At 40.2% G+C, this 13,774-nt stretch overlaps 1 long non-coding RNA gene across 1 annotated transcript in view; it reads right to left on the bottom strand.

The window, feature by feature from the left end:
* Positions 1 to 8,813: 8,813 nt before the first annotated feature.
* Positions 8,814 to 13,774, bottom strand: part of LOC121854942 — a 9,573-nt gene continuing 4,612 nt past the window's right edge. Inside the window, exon 3 of the long non-coding RNA XR_006086669.1 lies at positions 8,814 to 9,170. This is a non-coding gene — a long non-coding RNA (uncharacterized LOC121854942). The remainder of the gene's footprint in view (positions 9,171 to 13,774) is intronic.

Here is a 13,774-nt window from a genome sequence, read left to right as displayed (position 1 = left end):
CTGAACTAATTAGTCATGCTCCAAGATCCTCACACTAAAGGAGTATATACATATATATATATATATATATATATATTTATATATATATATATATATATATATATATATATATATATATATATATATATATATATATATATATATATATATATATATATATATATATATATACAGTATATATATATCGTAAGAGTAAGTCTTTGATTTAAATTGACGTAACCAAAAGGAACAGAACTTGTCAACAGTGTATAACAGACGTGATCTAACGCCCAAGCGGCTAGCTGGCCAATTTGTGGAGATGATAAAGTGTAAAGATTTACGGTGTGTAACCGAGTATGACAGACCTTCCTTTTTCATCATTTGTGTTTTGGGTTAACAGATATAGCAATATGCAGTGTTGTACAGTAACTTTTTGTTACGCTGACGCCATTAATTTTTTGGTCAGGTGACGCTACAGGTGACACAGTCAACTTTTCACCCGAGCGGAGCGTCAAGCGTCAATTTGTTCGTCAACTTCTAAAATTTTCGAATTTTTTTCAAGTTCGATTTTCAATTAACTTGTTACAAAGACGACCAGGAAAATTTTTGCCGCTTCCACCGCCCGCGCACCTGCGCAGCTTTCTACAGATTTGAATTTTCAAGTCCGGAAAATGGCCACCAACCAGCAGTCCAGGTTGGTGGAGAAGTCCGTGCACGAGACTGAGAGCAGCAGCAGCAGTAGTGAAGGAGACGACAAAGTCCATGACCTGGAGGACGAAGTGTTCCAGGCCCTGTACGAGACCCCCACAGGAATGAAAAAGACAGTGACCTTTTCAAGCGTTTCCTGAGGAAGAAACCATCGAAAAAAAACAACTTTCGACAAGGACACCTTCCCCAACAAGGCCATGGGGGAGTTGTTTATCTAATACAACACCTCCATCCCCTCTAGTGCTGCCGTGGAACGCATGTTTTCCATGGGCAAGGACGTCTTGAGACCCAAGCGCAGCAGAATGAGCGACAAGCATTTTGAGATGCTAGTATTCTTGCAGGGGAACAAATGAATAAATAAAATGGTATAATATACAGTAAATCATAATCAATTATTAAAAATTAATGAATATTTTTTTTTTTTGCCTAAGTTACTCCCATACACAGGAGAATACGCGTTTCGGGGCTGCATTTGTAGGTCACTGAAAACTAATTGACGCTAGGTGTTGACGCTAACGGCGTCAATTTATGAAATAGTTTACGCTTTTGCTGACGCATCAAATTTCTTTGCCGTTTACGCTGACGCTGGCGGCGCCACTTTTTTTCGTTGTCGCGTACAACATTGGAATATGCAATACACAAATAGTAGCTATGTATAGTGTACTGCTTACAACCCTCTGGAAAATGACTATAGGGGTCTGAGAGGACTTCCCAGTTTTCTCTGTTATCACTCGACTCTGAACTAAAACATAACGTAATAGCGGAGGAGACGGTTAGCACACGAAGGCGTTTATAGAGATCGTTCATATTTTCCATATGTGTTTTTTGGATGATTGTAAATAAAAAAAAAACGATACAACAACTTTTCCTTTAATTTTAAGTATTTTTTTCTCTATCTTTGATCATAAATTACTGTAATTATTGGCTTGGTTGTCTTTTGTTTTCAATTTTAAAGGCTTCACCTTCCCGGTTTTCTTACTTATGGTCTGCGTAAATTCCTCCCCTTTCTTTTTTTCTTTTTCGCGCATGTTGTTCTTGAACTTATTCTATGTATAAAGGGTGAAATTCATATGGTTCGATTCCAATCCCATGTTATGAGTTTGGATACATTACTAATTTCTTCGGAGTATAATTGGATTCTAAGTGAACTGTATGTTCCTATACTTATTGTTCTTCCCCCAAGAGGAGAGACAAACTAACCATCTTGTATTTTAGCAACTTTGTTATGGTGTCCTGTGCGGGTTGTTTTCTGTGCATGTGGAGGATGAAGAGTCTCCAATGTAAGGGTCAAGTTTTCCTCTTTATACTATTTCATTTACTTATTCTTTTGATTCTTCAATTTATGTATATACTTATATTCTTGCTCATATCGATCTTTTATATTAATCTTTTCTGGTGTACATAGTTTAATAATTTTATATTCTTTGTCTTTCTCTCTATAAGTATATATCTTATATTTCTTTGCTTGGATTTCCTTCTTTTCTTTACTTAATTTCTTCTTTCATATATATTATTGTATTTTCTGAGTTTTATGTCCTTACTTTCTCTCAATTATATCCTGTTTTAGTTATATTCTAAACCATGGATTAATCTGGGAAACCATGTCATTCTTGCTACAACACTTCTTGTACTTACCACGGTAGCCTGCCACCACCCAGACTTTTATTAGAATATAACATATCTTAGTGAACTGTTAGGTAGCGTGCTAGTGAGCTTCTAGGCATGTGAGTTACAAAAGCTATTTTCTGAGAACCAATGTGTAGAAGGAATAGAGCGGTGATACTCGTAGTTTACTAATTTAACATTTATTAACATAAGGAGTGAATAAGATGTTAATTAAGTTAACTCAGACAAAACTGGCCCACTTAAGCCTTACTTTACCATTCATCAAAATAGATCTTCATTTACTTATTACATCATTAAACACCTGTTGTATTATTTATTTGACAAATAAGATGGTTATTTGACATGTTCAGATTGGACTGGACCCTTAGGTCTTACTTTTACAAGGAACAAATTAAATCTTCAATTCTTGGTTACAGCATTAAACAAGCATTATATTATTTCATTGTCAATACAGATGGTTATATGACACACTTGACAATATCCCAAATTAAAATATTATCTATAACATATTATTTCTGAATGAACAACATGGCACTTTTCCTTCACTTGATGTACTCAACTCACATAACATATTTACTGATACTATCAATTTTTATCGGTTCACTACTCAACCTGGGATAATTATATTTCTGCTAATTATTCCCAATCATATACAACACTAATACTAGCTAGGACTCAGCTGGTAGGACATATGGAGGATGCACTCCCAACAGCCCCGATAACATGGTATTACTGGTAATACCAATACTGCTCTGTACATATAACGAAGATCAATGAACCAGACAATACTGAGCCCACTGAGCGCTGGTAGTTTACTACACACAGCCGAGCCAAGGCTTGCTCGCTAGTAACGCCCGTGGTAGACTCGCTGTAGTATTGTAGCACAGGCTTCCATGGTTGTTCCTGTCCTCAGATTCTAGTATTGCCTTATTAAAGACATCCTTCCATGACTATCTTGCCCATAGGCGGCTACCGAACCTCGGTAGTGGTGGCAACACAGACAGTGCCTGAGTTAATGATGGAGCAGCGTCAGAGATGTGACAAAAATAGCTCAATCACAAACAATCTTTCGTCTAGCAACGACAGACGATATTTACGTTACATTTTTTCACTAGGTAAATGACAATTTCACTGCTACAACATGAACACTGATATTCACAAAATTCACTGAGTTAAACTGACTTAATATGGCCGGCGGAGAAGCGTACACATACCTGAGATAATGATGGAGAAGTGTCAGAGATGTGACACTGCTCCTCGCGCACGAGCTTATTACAGCTAACTGGCATCTCAGGCCTGTGCGGAACACATGCCAGAAAGGCTAATCCCGTAATGACAGAAATTACATTCAACTCAGTTGCTGTACATTTAACTATGAAAATCAATGCCATGGGTCAGGTGAATTTCTTACGTCTATTCATATAATCTACTCAGAGATTGAGCTTGCCAGGAAAAAGTGGAATTACACACGCTATTAACATTAGTTTTACAAACTCAGCACGGCTGCGAACAAGGAACTATTCACAGGGATATGTTAGATTTTGGCGATTATACAGGTTGACAGAATAGTTCAGGAGATTAATAACTTTCTTAAATAGATAACTGACACTAACTAAACTACAAACATCAGATTCTCTGATGTTTGGGCATCAAAATAATCTAACTTCCGGAGCAATTGGAAATTCATGGCTATCCCCAGGGACAATATCATGGGATGCCATTCGTACTGCAGACTCAACACTCACTTACTTAACAAGTGTTACTAACAATAAAGACAGTTAAAGCTTTCAAACATCACTCACAAAGATCTTGCTTTAACTGTAATCAGACATCTCTAAGTTGACTCAAAACAATGGTGTCCTCTCTCATATTCAAATTCACTTTATAGAGAGGTTGGTTTAAATCAGAGAAAATGGATGGCACACGCTTGGGAGCGATGAAAACGGACGCCTCAGATGGGAGACTCAATAAAGAAGGCATAGCTACAGGTTTGTGGGCTATTGAGCGTAATATGAATCGTCTGATTTTACGTTAACTGACGTGACGACCGTGGTCATTATACAAGAGTTCATCTGTCAGCATGAACTAGTTGGCAGGACGTGCAAGTGTTCAAAATGTGGTGAGAACTGACAGTGAAGAAGAAATACGTCTTTCAGTGCAACAACTGATCGTACTCTTACGTCCACAAAAGACGTAATATTACACCATGTTATTTCATTAAAAGTGGTTCATTAGTACCTGATATCAAAGTAAGTTCTTTCTGCTCAATATTCCGAAGGGTTCGGTTGGGTCCGTTAGGTCAGGTTCTGTTAGGTTCTGTGCATTGTCGTTTTCATTTTTCTTCTTTAATGTCATACAAATAACATCTCAAAATTTTCGTGCAATTCTATAAAGTTATTTGGTTGCTAGCCGTCTCCTCCCCAATACTAAAATTAGAGAAATAAAACACATTTAGTACAGAAATGAATTAGTATATGGTTATACACTTATATTAAGTACCATTATATTACGTTTTCATAAAATGGTAATTCTTCAAAGAGAGCCATAATTGTTGAAAGGATAACTATGCAAGACTGAAATAATATTTTAATCAATATGATACTATAATAGTGTCTTTAATTACTGTACATTTTGCCTTGTTTTAGCCTCTATATAAATTGTGTTTATATAAAGAAGTTAACTTTGGTTAATGGCTCCTGGAAATATACACCTGACAGCCTTGTCGAACTTGTCGGCTATCCTCGGTCAAGTTGCCTTACTGTTTACCATTGTTGTTTACCCGGCCTGAGTCGGCATACAGGAAACTGTACATTATACTCCACGGCCTACGAAAGGTATACCTATAATGTCTATAATCATGATGAACTGTATAGTTTATAAACATGCTTATCCAATTGTAAACATGTATGACAATTCTACTGAATAATAATAATAATTGTATTTGTTTTATTTTTATTATTTATTATTATTTGTTTTCATTATTATTGACCAGAATGGTTCCACATCGTTAATTGCACTTCTTTAACGGATATTAACATTGTTACCTAATGGCCACCCATGCTGGAGAAGGAGGCCAATGGCCTGTATATGATCTCCGTGGTCCTTGATAGTCCTGTTATTTTAAGGCTCAATACTGTTATTGGTTGATTCCACAACTAGGGTTAGACCGTCCCATTGGTCTATCACCTTCTGTGTGAAATTGTATTTTCTTATGTTCGTTCTGCATGATCGCTTGTGAGAGTTTATAGTTATGGACGGGTTCACGTTTAATCCTTTCAGGTTTGAATGCTTCAGGAAATCTGCTCTTGCTGTACGGTCTGAATCTACGGATAATGGAGATGACATAGTGTTCCGAATCATCTTATTCGCCTGTGTTGCACCTTTAGGTATGTTAAGTCTTTCTGGAGAGGTTTCCGCCTGTATGCAGTGATCCAGACTGGGACGCACTGTCGGCCACAGTTCCACCTGTTACAGTGGTTGGCGCGTTATGAGATGGCAGCAACACTGTGTTTGTTTACATCGTCAAACTCCTGAAATGGCACTGGAAACTTAATAATAACCAGATGCTAAATATCTTCACATTTATTTCTGAATAAAAGCAGAATTTTGCCCTTAAAACATACTGTGATGCTTTGATAAGACTGTGCTGTCAGGTGTCTGAAGATGGTATCCTCAGAATTTTTCTCAGAGTTTCATTTATGGATGCTAGGCCTGTAGTTTTCTGCTGTACTTTTTCTCTTCCTGCTAACTTGTGACGTTGGCTGATTTCCAAACCTAAGCACTTTTCCTAGATCAAAGAATTCCTGAATATAATTTATTGAGTACAAATATCGGTTGCCACCTTATATATAATGTAAATCCGTTACACATCAGTAAATGAAACACGCCATTAGGTTTAATTTTAACCTGAATGGTCCAAATTTGGTAATGTCCAGCAGTCCGTTCCTGTTAAAATCAGGCAATTCGGTGATGGCCTTTACATTCACCAGGGTGCGTACTATCAGGTAGAGGTAATGACCCACTGTAGTGTCATCAGTCAATTCAGTTGTTCTGCCTTTCTACCTCACCAGATATTCATTCAACCTTGCAGGAGGAAGAGCGGGTGGCTTATCACCTGATCTGGAGGTGCCTTAAATTTTGGTTATCAAACTTGTATCAAAAGTAAAATTTGATAACAGACGTTTTAAACACTGATAAGGCCTCAAGGCCCAGAGGAGATTTGTTTGTCCTCAAAGTTTACGGAGTTTTGTGTCCAGACTTTACGCCACATTGTTTTCATGGGAGAGAAGCACCTTAATTTTGTCTTTATTCAAGACACATCTTTCAACATCTCTAGGCTAGGAGACCACCGCCTCCGCTGTGTATTACGCTCCAACAACCACCACCATCAACAACATTGACCATCAACAACCACTACCAACAAACCACGACCACCAGCAATCACAACCACCAGCAACCACGACCACCAGCAACCACACTGACCACCAGCAACCACACTGACCACCAGCAACCACGCTGACCACCAACAACCACACTGACCACCAACAACCAACTGACCACCAACAACCACACTGACCACCAACAACCACACTGACCACCAACAACCACACTGACCACCAACAACCACACTGACCACCAATAACCACACTGACCACCAACAACCACACTGACCACCAACAACCACACTGACCACCAACCACACTGACCACCAACAACCACACTGACCACCAACAACTACACTGACCACCAACAACTACACTGACCACCAACAACCATACTGACCACCAACAACCATACTGACCACCAACAACCATACTGACCACAACAACCACACTGACCACCAACAACCATACTGACCAACAACTACACTGACCACCAACTCACTGACCACCAACAACCACACTGACCACCAACCACCATACTGACCAACAACAACTGACCACCAACTATACTGACCACCAACAACATACTGACCACCAACTACACTGACCACCAACAACCATACTGACCAACCACCACTGACCACCAACAACCATACTGACCAACCACCACACTGACCACCAACAACCATACTGACCACCAACAACCATACTGACCACCAACAACCATACTGACACAACAACTACACTGACCACAACAACCATACTGACCACCAACAACCATACTGACCACCAACAACCATTGACCAACAACTACACTGACCACCACCAACTACACTGACCACCAACAACCACACTGACCACCAACCACCACACTGACCACCAACAACCATACTGACCACCAACAACCATACTGACCACCAACAACCATACTGACCAACAACTACACTGACCACCAACAACCATACTGACCACCAACAACCATACTCTGACCAACAACTACACTGACCACCAACTACACTGACCACCAACCACCACACTGACCACCAACCACCATACTGACCACCAACAACCATACTGACCACCAACTACACTGACCACCAACAACCAAACTGACCACCAACAACTCACACTGACCACCAACAACCACACTGACCACCAACAACCACACTGACCACCAACTACCACACTGACCACCAACAACCACACTGACCACCAACAACTACACCGACCACCAACAACTACACTGACCACCAACCACCACACTGACCACCAACCACCACACTGACCACAACATCAACCACATCGACCACCAACTACACTGACCACCAACAACCACACTGACCACCAAAACAACCATACCGACAACTAACCACACTGACCACCAACAACCACACTGACCACCAACCACCACACTGACACCACCAACCACAACTGACACCAACAACCACACTGACCACCAACAACCATATACCACCAAACTGACCACCAACAATACACTGACCACCAACAACCAGGACAACAACAGTAGGACTGCCTCAGGAGATGTTAATGTGGTGGACCATCACAGCTGTATGACTCTTGACTGTGTTGTGTTGAGGTTCAGGTGGTGATGCATTAGCAGCATTAACATGTTTTATTGACATAGTAAAGGGTAGTAACGATGGTGTTTGTGTCGTCATTTTACTATATTATCAGCAACACTGAAGTTCTCTATCACTAATAAAACAAAAACGGCAATAGTTCCGAAAATAAAGTTGTATTGTAATGGTGAGTCAGAATGGTGCAGCTGAAGTGCAGTGTCGGCGAGTCAACTCGGTGGTGTCGTATTCGTTCCTTCACCTGCTGGCAACAGGGTGGCTTCAGTCATTCCTTGATGAGTTGGGGTACTGTACAATCCTTCACTAGTGCGTTTAGAGGGTCTCTGCAGGTTTGTGCAGTGTGGCACCCTGTATTTGTTTGCATTCGACAGAAGGAAACTCGCAATAGTAAACATACTATGGAATTAAAATAAAACAATATTAAAACAAATGTCTGGTATGATTTGTGAATGTTTATATGACTAACCCCCTGTAAACGCACTAGTGAAGGGACTGTACATGTTGAGGTGGCAGCCCGGAGAGAAGGCATATGTTTAAATAAGTCTTCATACGAATCGATATTTCGGTTGATATACGGCTTCAACACTGAATGATGGGTGACAACTTTAGTCCTGAAGAGTCCAACTGACCGAACTTTGCTTCACTTACAGGTGTCCAGAGGTATGATGGTAGTGAAAGAGTAGCTGTTCGATGATCATATAAGTACCAACAGGACCCACCACCAACAACCCAATTAGTTGCAATTATTTTGAAGATTTCAGGTTCTGGGTCCACCAGACGCCTCCGCTACTGCAGGTAGTCCTCTATTTACGAGGTTGAGGTAATCGGTGTTGAGTATAATCCAAGCAATATCGCAAACCACATTCGAGAGGATTATCTGGAGAACAAGAGGGTTTGAATTACTTTTGAGAGAAGCAAGGTGGTTGACTTACCTGAGAACGACATTATTACCTAGTTATGGTTGTTAATGAGAAAGAATTACTTAACAAGAAAACGATGACTGATCAAAAGAAGATTGTGTAAAATACTTTGTTTATTATTAGTACTGAAAAGAATTAAATTAATATCTAATATGATCGCTTGCATGTTCCGCTAAAAACATGATAGATAATGAAATCAGTACATTAAACCATAACGTGAACTTTCATTATGCACCTAACACTTATAATATTTATGACGCATCTAGACTCATTTACATTAACATTCTTGTGTTAATAATACTGTATACTGTACAGGGTGTCCACAACAAATGAAACCACTTGAAGCCTTATAAATTCTGATATATAAATGTGAAGATGTTGAAACTTGCATTGTTCCTGTACTCCGTTTTTGAACCCGCCTTGTTCATCGCGAAATGTTTCATCAAGGCTCTCCTGAGTCCTGTTTAAAGAAACTGAAAACTTTAGACACAACCGAAGTTAGTGTTTTACCTCTGTTATCCACAAACTTTAAATTAAATCGCCTTTCTTCGATTTTGATATCCGAGGCCTCACCATTTAATATGTCATGAAGCCATACGTACATCAGCAACATTGCTAAGCTGCCTCCCGAAAGCTGGGAATGCTGTGCAGATGCCATGGTTACTTCACCCTGAGCAGTTGCTTTGTATATAAAGGATTTATTCGCCCTAACTTGGAGTACTACTTTATCGGTAGCATTTCGTCTTATTAACTTCTTCCTTAGTTGATAAATCTTCGTCGCAATGTTGTTTTTACAGGTACTTTAACGGCAATGTTCGGTGGATTTGGCATCCTGTGTACTGCCGGCAAGGCCGTGGGCTTTAACACTGTCTTGTTCCGGTGCCCAATTTCTCTGTGGATGTCGGTCAAAGAATAACCCGTTATAGTATTTTTCTCCTCACACAGCTAAACCAGGGAATACTTACTCTGCCTTCTGTTTCCATATTCATACATCTGTCCCAATTTCAAAGCTGGTTTTCTGCATTTTTGTGGTGTAGTTTAATATAATTTTTTCTATTTTTAATTTTACTCTTCTGTTTTCGCCCCCACCCCCGTTGTGGGTCGGTGACCTGTACCTGGTATTATCCACGTAAAAATATATGTATAAAAATAAAATAAAATAAAATAAAAAACCGGTAATACTTCATTCTTCTGAATATCGTTGAAGAATTTATCCTTCCATATTCATTTTTTTGTTTGTTTACACAATTCCAGTCATTCCATCATCTGGGCTTTGCAGTGCATCAGTTTAGTTTTCTCCTCGTTTAAGTTCATTTATTCATTTTAATTCATTTTTTTTCCTTATGTTCAGCTCACGAATATGATGACGTCATTTTCATTGCAGGTTTATAGCATCACTAACTTGAAATTTTCACACCATCTGTCTCGAGGTACGATGTCCCCAGTCACGTGTTTTATTGGTCAGCTATTTATAGTTCTTCCAATTCCAGCAAAATTTATTTTATTGTTTATATACAGTGCTCACTGACACCTTACCTGAGTTTGTTTGTATTTAGTTTTTGTTTTTTAGAATCGGTTATTTTGCAAAATTACCGACATGCATACTGGTATTTTTGCAAAATAACTAACAAACAGGCTAACCAAAAAGAGAACAGGACTTAACTGTGTATAACCCACACGAGTCCATCCTATCCTAAACTAACCTAACCCAACCGATTTCTGTAACAAAAACATTGTAACAGTAGTTGATGTGTGCGCGTACAAGAGTAGTGGATGCACGTACTGGGTGGATGCGCGTACAAGAATGGTGGATGTACAAGAGTTGGATGCGCGTACAAGAGTGGTGAATGCGTACAAGAGTGGTGGATGCAAATGCAAGAGTGGTGATGCAAATGCAAGAGTGGGGATGAGCGTACAAAAGTGGTGGATACGCGCAAGAGTGGTGAATGCGCTACAAGAGTTGAATGCGCGTACAAGATTGGATGCAAATGCAAGAGTGGTGGATGAGCTATAAGAGGGTGAATGGGCATACAAGAGTGGTGGATGCATCGTACAAAGTGGTGAATGCGCGTACAAGGGTGAATGCGCGTACAAGAGTGGTGGATGCAAATGCAGAGTGGTGGATGAGCGTACAAAGTGGTGGATGCGAATGCAAGAGTGGTGGATGCACGAACAAAGTGGTGAATGCGCGTACAAGAGTGGTGAATGCGCGTACAAGAGTGGTGGATGCAAATACAAGAGTGGTGGATGAGCGTACAAGAGTGGTGAATGTACGTACAAGAGTGGTGAATGTGCGTACACGAGTGGTGGATGCGCTTATAAGAGTGGTGAATGCGCTTATAAGAGTGGTGAATGCGCGTACAAGAGTGGTGAATGTGCGTACACGAGTGGTGGGTGGGTACAAGAGTGGTGAATGCGCATACAAAAGTGGTGAATGCGTAAAGAGTGGTGAATGCGCGTACAAGAGTGGTGAAGGTGCGACACGAGTGGTTGGGTGTGGGTACAAGAGTGGTAGCTGCGCTACAAGAGTGGTGAATGCGCGTACAAGAGTGGTGAATGCGTGTACAAGAGTGGTGAATGTGCATACACGAGGGTGGGTGTGGGTACAAGAGTGGTGGCTGCGCGTACAAGAGTGGTGAATGTGCGTACAAGAGTGGTGATTGCGTGTACAAAGGTGAATGCGTGTACAAAATGGTGAATGTGCGTACACGAGTGGTGGGTGTGGGTGCAAGTGGTGGCTGCGCGTACAAGAGTGGTGGATGTGCATACAAGAGTGGTGAATGCGCGTACAAGAGTGGTGGATGCGTGTACAAGTGGTGAATGTGCGTACACGAGTGGTGGTGTGGGTACAAGTAGTGGCTGCGTGTACAAGAGTGGTGGAAGTGCACAAAAGTGGTGAATGCGCGTACGAGAGTGGTGGATGCACGTACAAGAGTGGTGCATTGCGTACAAGAGTGGTGGAAGTGCGTACAAGAGTGGTGGATGCGCATACAAGAATGGCGGATGTACACAAATGAGATGGATGTGTGTACAAGTGTATTAGATGTTTACCTGTTCTTCCATTTTTTCTCTAACGGCCACCCCCAACTTGGAGTGGCCTGTCGAGGGAAGGAAGTCAGTTGCTTGTGTAAGATCCTCCATTGTTCTTGATAGTCTTGTCAAAGGGGTATTTTGAAGTCCACTACTGTTTTGCATCCACATATTCAGCTGTAGACTGTTCCATTGGACGACCAGCCTTTGTGTGAAGTTCTCCTTATATTCGTTCTGCATAACATCTTAGTGAGCTTGAAGTTGTGTTCTCTTTGTGTTGGTGTGGGTGACATCTCGAAAAATTCATCTGCTTTTATGTCTTCCAGCCCTTTCAAGATTTTTAACGTTGCTGTGAGGTTCTCCTTGTCGTGTCTTGACCGAAGAGATGATAATCTAAGTCTCTCAGTCTGCTTGGATAAATGAGACTATTTAGTTCCGTAATAATCCTAGTTTCTTTGCGTGGAACCTTTAACAGTTTACCTGTAATGTTATGTCTTTTTTAAAGGTATAATTTCCATGTCTGTATACAGTAATCCAGATGGAAACGTACACAATTTTATTAAATTGAATGATCGGGTTTTGTTATCATATTCAAAGGTACAACGTATGCCTAGAGTTTGATTGTTTTCTTTACTGCTGCCACCACTTGTTACGCTGTTTTCAGTGATTGTTCTTTTTACTTATCTACAGTTTCAAAAAGTATTATTCTCTGAGTAGTCTTGCTTTGGTTTATTATTCCCTGTTTGCAATTTTTTTCTATGGTAAAAGAAAGCCTTTTCCAGTCTTGCGACCGTTTCAAAAGTTCGTACTGATCTTTTGCAGTTGCAACATCATCCTGAGTTGCCTCTTTCCATTTATCTTCCTGCCGTCCGCAAACTTGTGTATGTGGCTCGATATTTTCATCACTGCTGTTAATGTAGATCACGACCAAGGCGTGTCGAAGGATAGAACCTTTTGCATTCTGAATGTCAGTACTGTACTTCGTTAGTCTATTATGACCACTATTCTGATGAATGTAGGTACAAGAATGATGGATGCTGGTACAAATGTTGGATGTGTGCATGTACAAAAATGTTGCAAATGTGTAGAAGAGTGTTTGGTTTCTATTGAAGAGTTTTTGATTTATGTATAAAATTATGGATGTATGTACGAGTGCGTTAAATATGTGTACAAGTGTGTTATATACTGTATACGTACACAAGTGTTGGATCTGTGTACAAGAGTGATGGAAGTGTACAAGCGAGCGTAAAAGATGGTGGATGTGATCCCAAGAGCTTAAGTGTTATAAAAGATCGGTGAATGTTTGTAAAAGTCATGGGAGTTTTCTTATGTGTTAAATGTGTGTAAAACGTGTTGGGAATATGTAGAAGAGTTCTGAAGTCGTATACATAAGTGTTGGCTATGTGTACACGAGTGTTGTATGTTTGTTTACATGTGTTGTGGTGGATGTGTGTACAAGAGTTTCAGGTGCAGTACATGAGTTCTGAGTGTGTATGTGTTAGGTATGTGTACTGGTGTTGGATGCCATCCT

The sequence above is a fragment of the Homarus americanus genome, unplaced genomic scaffold (assembly GCF_018991925.1).
Source record: "Homarus americanus isolate GMGI-L3 unplaced genomic scaffold, GMGI_Hamer_2.0 scaffold17608, whole genome shotgun sequence".
NCBI lineage: Eukaryota > Metazoa > Arthropoda > Malacostraca > Decapoda > Nephropidae > Homarus > Homarus americanus.
The sequence above is the reverse complement of the archived record's forward strand: the minus strand, read 5'-3'. Positions and strand labels throughout refer to the sequence as shown.